This window comes from Octodon degus, unplaced genomic scaffold, assembly GCF_000260255.1.
Source record: "Octodon degus isolate 3935 unplaced genomic scaffold, OctDeg1.0 scaffold00164, whole genome shotgun sequence".
Classification (NCBI taxonomy): Eukaryota; Metazoa; Chordata; class Mammalia; order Rodentia; family Octodontidae; genus Octodon; species Octodon degus.
The window spans coordinates 2,605,417-2,612,977 of NW_004524740.1; positions in this window are offsets into that span (position 1 = coordinate 2,605,417).

The window sequence follows — 7,561 nt, forward strand, 5'->3', positions numbered from 1 at the left end:
GTCTCACAATGGAGAGGAAAGACAGAAAATGCACTTCCTGGCAGGGCCCAAGAAGGCTGCAGCTTCCCCCCCCACCCCCTCCCTGCACCCCACACATCCTTTCTGAAGAGCTGAGAGTCAGAACAAGGGGAGGCAGTGGGGATTAGTGAGCTCAGTGAGTGAGAAACCTTCTACCTTCAAATCTTTATTTATTTTTATCTTTTGGCAGAACCAGGGATTGAACTCAGTCTTGTGCTTGCCAGGCAAGCGCTTATTCTACTGAGCCATCTCCCCAGCTCTATTTTTTTATTTTTTAGTACCAGGGATTAAACTCAGGACCTTGAGCTTGACAGGTAGACATTTATGCCTCTGAGCTATCTCCCCAGCTCCCCTTCAAATATTTTAAAATAGTAGCAGATGTAGAAAGACTGATAGCTCCTCCTTTGAAGACTCAGCGGTCTCCTCCAGCCAACGCCCTCCCACCCCTCCCCATCTCTCTCACCCTTCCCCTCCTCTCCCCCTCGCCCCACCCACACCCCCACTCCCTAGGTCCCAGCCCCCAGAACCAGGCTCACCCCAGCAGGGGGCTGGGACCAGCTTGTGTTAGGACTTCCCTAGGGTGTTTACTCACATTCTTGTGCTCCCCGCCCCGTGGGAGCTGGCTGAGCTTCCCACGTCAGCTGAGAAAGAGTAAAAGCAGCTCTCAATATCCACCACTGATGTGACCATGGCTGCCAGACCTCTTTGTGATCATGAACTCGTCTGAGGCTCGCAGACAGGCCATTTTATTCTTCTGTTGGACAGAAACAGTCTCACAGAATACCAGCCTCATGTTAGGCTACTCTGAGGCTGATAATATAATGCGACCAAAGAAGCCCAGAAAGGTCCAAGGCACTATGCTGCTGCCTGTATGATCCCAAATCTCTACACTCCTCTTATGGCTAAAAGGAGTGGCTACCTTTTAAAAACACCACTATTTGTTTTTTGAGATAAGGTCTCACTGTATAGTGCAGACTGGCCTTGAATTTACTTATGCAGCCCAGGCTGGCCTGGAACTCACTTCAGTCTGCCTGCCTCAGCCTCCCAAGTGCAGGTTACAGACCTGCAGCATCACACCTGGCGAAACAGGTTTACCGAGACATCATGTCATTCATCATTTGAAGTGTACAATTAAATGGTTCTTTCTTAGTGCATTCAGAGTTTTATAAACATCACCATAGCTGTTAGCCCATTTTTCTGTACTGAAAGCAGGCTACTTTATTTATTTATTTTTTTAAAAAGTCCAGGTGTGGTGGTGCACATCTGTAAGTCCAGAGCTGGGGAGGCTGAAAACAGGAGGATCACTATGAGTGTGAGCTGCATAGTGAGACCTTGCACAAAAAAAGGAGAGGGGTTACTTTAATATCACAGCATGGCACATCTTGGGGTTTTTTTTTGGGGGGGGGGTATTGGTACTAGGAATCAAACTCAGGACCTTGCACTTGCCAGGCAGGTGCTTATGCTTCTGAGCTATCTTTTTTTCTTCTTCTTCTTCTTCTTTTTTTTTTCTCTCTCTGAGCTATCTCATTGGCTCTGTTTTTTTGGTTTTTTTGAGACAGGGCCTCACTGTGTAGTTCAGGCTGGCCTTGAGCTCACAGTGATCCTCCTGCCTCAGCCTCCTAAATGCTAGAATTACACTTGTGCACCACCATGTCCAGCATCCTGCACGTACCTTGAAACCCCTGCTGGCTGGTGTGAGGGAGCCCAGAGAGGAGGGCTATTGTGTAGGAGGACTTTTACTATCACCAATAGAGTCAGTGCTATCTGTTGGCTCCATGGAATACTTCTTGCTCAACTTTAACAAGGAACCCATCCATCGGACATGAAAGATAGCTCAGTAGAATAAGCGCCTGCGGGCAAGAGCGGGGTCCCGAGTTCAATCCCCCTACCAGAAAAAAGAAAGAAAGAAAGAAAGAAAGAAAGAAAGAAAGAAAGAAAGAAAGAGAGAGAGAAAGAAAGAAAGAAGAAAGAAAGAACCAGGAACCCATCCAATGATGCTTGTTTTCCATCTTAGGAGGATTTCACAGAAGTTGCTTTGTGATTAAACAGGCTTATCACTACAGCCTTATTGGGGTGGTTGTTTCCCACATTTCATACATCTCCCTAACTTCATTTGAAGTGAAGGATCACCCCAATTTGTTCTCCTCCTCCTCTGCAGATGAAGTCTCCTCCATAATCCCTTGATGTTGGGAAATCATCGCCCATGTCCCCGCAGAGACAGGGAGGGGGAGCAGGAGGGTGGGAGGGGAGGGGCAGGAAGAGGAGAGGAGATGGACAGAGACTGTGCTGCTTGTATTGCAACACGTTGCTCATATATCCAGTTAAAATTTATTAGAAATGCTTTCTCCTCTTGTGAAACATTTGTAAAACAATTACCTGCAATCCAAGGAGTTATTATATTTTCTATAGAGAAGTACAAGACTGCTGAGGACAATTCTAGCTGAACAGTCTGAAGGCTGTGGACGTCTCCACACAGTCCTGCAGGGCTAGAAACAGCAAACTAACTCTAACAACTACACAGTGCTTTGCAGTTGTGAGTCATCCATCCTTCTCACCATAATTCTCAGACTAGATAATGCATGCTCAGCCTCGGCATCACCATTTGGCCTGTTTATGAGACACAGGATGAGGAAATGATAGCCGCCTAGAGCTCCTCTCATTCCACGCTGTGTGTTGAGCTGGGTTCAGGGTTTTCTGTTTCCTATATTTTGTACTGGTTGAGTGTATTCGGCCTTGTACAGTAACTATGTAGAAATTGGAGCTGGAAGGGGCTAGGGAGATGGCTCAGTGGAATAAACTCTTCCCTGGCAAGAGCAAGGGCCTGAGTTCAATCCCCGGTTCTGCAAAAAAAAAAAAAAAAAAAGGATTGAAATTGGAGCTGGAAATTGTCTGTTATATACAAAATAGAGCTACTAATGGGTTTTTCAGCAGTGCAGTTAAGAGATAAGAAAGATAAAAGGGGCCTTTATTGATGTTAAAGACACAGAAAGAATCTGAGAGAGATTGGGGGGTCCTCTGACCTGAGACAAAGAAAGCTGAGAATTTTTTGTCTCTATGTTTTGTTTTGTTTTGTTTTTTTAGAACCAGGGATTGAACTCAGGTCCTTGCGCTTGCCAGGGAAGCGTTTATTCTACTGAGCTATCTCCCCAGCCTTTGTCTCTATTATTGAAAACAGAAAGCCAGATTAAGTAAGTTTCTCTGGGGCTTTGATGGCCAAGATTTATCTTTTTAAGCTTGGCATAAAAGTCAGGAGAGATTGGGATATAAAATAGGAACTAACAACAAATGTTTCTTCAGGATAATCTGGGTCTACGTTAGTATACTTAATTGGAAGGAATACACTTAATTATTAAAATTTTATCTGAGTATTAAGCACCTTAAAATATAAAGTGTAATGAGAGAACTGTTCTTTCTTACCAATCATGGACATTCTAGTAGTTAAATGCCTGTAGAATGTTAGCAGACAACAGTTATATGTTTACAGAGAACATTTGACATCAATAGTCATACATTGTAGTGTAGCATAACAGTCATGATGAAAGCTCCATTTTAGCTAGCATACATATCACATAAATTTTTGTTAGAAAATTATCATTTGACTGATGACCATGTTGGCTTGACATTAAGTTCTTACTATAAATATCTGGAGCATAAGAGAAATGTATATGTTTAAACATGAAAGAAAAGATCATTATCAGTTTTACATTGTAGAATACTGTACATGTGGAAGGCATGAACACATTTACACCATGGTATTAGCAATAACAAATTGTCATTATGTTAAATAAGAAGCATCTTTTATGAGAAAACCTTATTTTAATTTTTTAAAAAAAACTTTATCTTTTAACCAGTGACCAAATTATTGGGGTGTCTTCCAAGAGACTATGGAGATTATTGGGGGCTCTTTATTAATGAACAAAGATTGGCCACCCCTCTATCCATCAATTGGAGTCCTCTCCAATATTCTCTCTCCATTTTAATGATTTTTGTTTAATTAGCTTATTTCATAACATCTAGATCAGCTGGTAACTCAGGAGAAATTGTGCCTTAAGTTTATATTCTAAAGCTCAAATAAAAAGAGGAACAGCTATTTATGGAATGACATATAAGCATATAAACATATACAGAACACACAAAATAAACATCTTTAGAAAATCAGAATGCACTCAAATATATTTCTGGCTAGGTTAAATTATAATAACCTTTTTTAAAAAAGTTTGTAATTATGAAAAGCTAATCAGAACTTTTTGTAGGTCAATTACCAGAGATCTCTTATAAGGAGAACTTTAAAAGAAATATCATCTAGGGGCTGGTGAGATGGCTCAGTGGTCTAAAGCACCTACTTAGAACAAGTTTAGCAAAACACAGGGACCGCGGTTCAATCCCCCAGCACCACATGCCAGCCAGCCCCGCCCCCTGGTGGACTGAGCTGGCCACACACACACACACACACACATATAAATAAATAAAAATTAAAAAAAAAAAGAAATATCATCTAATACTGTATATCAAGTTTCAGGGGGAGTAAGCAAAGGATTGACTCAAATTCAAGGCCAGCCTGGGCTACCTAGTGAGTTCAGGTACTGCACCGTGCCTGGTTAGATCACCCCTTCTGAAGACAGCCCTTCAATGTGCCCATTCTGGCACATAATAATGAGCCTCATTATTATTATGTAAAGGTGATCTGGCTGTGACATCTATCGCCCCACTGATTACCAGTGTTGATTCTACTGATCTGGCCTGCTAGATGGGTGTCCCCTGCCTCCCTCCCTGAGAAAGCTCAGTCTAGGAGGACGCCCACCCCATGGAGGAGACTTCCTGTATTAAGGGTATGGGAGCAGCTGCCCTCCCCTGCTAGAAGCTCTAGATGAATTCTCTCAACAATTAACCAGGGAGATGGCTCTGTAGAATAAGCGCTTATCTGGCAAGCACAAGGGCCTGAGTTCAATCCCCGGTTCTATCAAATAATAATAATAATAATAATAATAATAATTAATAATAATAATAATAATAATAATGATAGAAAAAATTCAAAAATGCACTTCAGGCTGGGGAGATGGCTCAGTGGAAGCGCTTCCTTGGCAAGTGCAAGGGCCTGAGTTCAATCCCTGGTTTCGCAAGAATAAAAATAAAAATATAGTAAAATAATGCACCTCACATCTCACGCTGCGCTCTGCTCCTGAGTGTACCCTGTGTCCCTAACCAACCCTCACAGAATCCCTTCACCAGGGCATCCTGAAAGTTCTTTTTCTACAGTGGGAGTCAGCAAAGTTGCAAACTTATCTTAGAAGTGATATCATGGGATGGATCCCACAGATGGATTCCCAGTTCTTGTGTGGGATGAGCAAAGAATTGTAGACACATGCCCACTAGCAAGAGAAAAGCAGCATTTATTGGAGATTATGGAAAGGTGTGCTCAGGGCAGGTCTGTTTCAACAACAAAAAAGGGGGGGTTAAAAAAAGAAAGTGTAAGGCCCAGACACAGTAGCACATGCCTGTAATCCCAACACTAGGGAGGCAGGGGCAGAAGGATTGCTGTAAATTCAAGGTTAGCCTGGGCTACATAGTAATACCTTTGAAACAAACAAACAATGTACCAGCTTGGGCGCTTCACCCTGGGTGTCCAGGTAAGATTGACAGGATGATGGACAGGGTGCTGAGCCATCTCAGGTTTCTTTTGTGTGTGTGTGTGTGTGTGTGTGTGTGTGTGTGTGGCCAGCTCAGCCCACCAGGGGGTGGGGCTGACTGGCATGTGGTGCTGGGGGATTGAACCGCAGTCCCTGTGCTTTGCGAAGCTTGTTCTAAGTAGGTGCTTTAGACCTCTGAGCCATCTCACCAGCCCCTAAAGTCACCATTCTTTTTTTTTTCTTTTCTTTTCTTTTTTTTTGCAGAACCGGGGATTGAACTCAGGCCCTTGCACTTGCTAGGGAAGCGCTTATTCTACTGAGTTATCTCCCTGGCTCCCATCTCAGGTTTTTTATGAACATGCACGCCCTAGAATTCACTCTGATTAAAGGAACCTATATGAGATGAAGTTCATAGTTACAAACCTTTAACAAGGGGAAACAGTTACAGACAGTCTCTCCAGGAGATCTAACATGCATTGCTTTGGCCTAGGGCTCCAGACAGTGGCTGGGTCCTTGTTGTTTTGTTTTCTACCTCTCTTAGAAGAATGGAGGAAGGATTGGCACTGGGATGGTGTCCTAACTCCAGTAGGAGTTAGAAGGGGAGGGAGGAGGTTCCCAGATTCCATCCATGACAAAACCAAAGCAACAACTAGAAAGACCAGCCTCTCACCACCCAGAGAGGACAATACTCAAGTTAGAAGCCAGCAACTCATGAAGGATACGGCACAGTGGGAGCTGCATTTCCAGAAGCTCTGGAGGTGCAGACTCCCGGGTGGTGAACACTTTCCCATTAGCGCCCATGCCCCATGCGCTGCTTCTCCCAGCAAGGCCCACACAGTAAGTTGCATACATTGTTTCATTGCATTCTTGCAACATTCTGGGAGTAAGGAGCCGGCCGGGGTGCTTGGCACACAGGTGCAGCTGGTGGGAGTTAAATCACTGGACTAAGGTTGCCCAGCCAGTGAAGCACCAGGATTAGAGTTTTGGTCACAACTCGAGGAGAACAGCAGTCCCTGTGCCTCCTGTGGCTGCAAGGTAGCAGGAAAGGAGACAGCTGAAAAGGAAATGGGATGTGACAAATGAAAACCATCTGCTGTGGGCCTGGCCTGAAGAATCCACTCCTTCCACATCTCTGGGACCCAGAGGACGGCAGGTGTCCTCCAAGCCCTGCCTCTCCCAGGCCAGTGTGGCCCCTGTAGGATCATTTCAACACACTAGACACCCTGGAGCTCCTCTAGCACTCCCTTGGCCCCGCCTTGCCTTTTGTGCTGTAGCAGGAGGTGGCAGGGTGGCTCTGGCATCCACAGGTGGGGTTTTCAGGGAAATACAGAGAACTTAGCTCTACAGAATCTGCCTGTGGTCCCCTTCTGAGCAAAAGACATTTTGAGCAATGGCTGGGCATCAGGGCTGGGTTCTTGTCTAAGGAGGGCAAATTCTTCCCCAGATTATCTGTTATTTTTGATGCAGAAGTATAGCCATCACTGGTTCCTTAGAGCACAGGACCCTCCTGTGACCTCTTGGCCCCAGGAAGCCCGATCCTTGATTGCCCCACCTCACTCACAAGAAGGCCTTCACTTCCTCCCCAGTACATGGTGTGACCAGCTGAGGCCAAGGCTGTCGTTGTGCAGAGCCCAACTAATAGACTGTCACAGGTACCAGGGGCTCCCCTTGCTCCCTCAGGGTGCCAGCCCAAGGCAGACTGGTGGGGAAACTTCTTCAGGGAGGATCAATGAGCCTTTGCAATTAAAGGGAGAGCACTGTGTCCAGGGCATTTCTCTAGCAAGCCTTTCCCCTGCTCAGTGCCTGGCTCCTGTCAGGACATACTCAGGGCAGTCCTGGTCTGCAAGGGCTCCCTCTCTGTCTGGAGTGCCAGCTCCAACTTCGGGAGAGTTGGAGTCAGGATGAGACTATGAGAT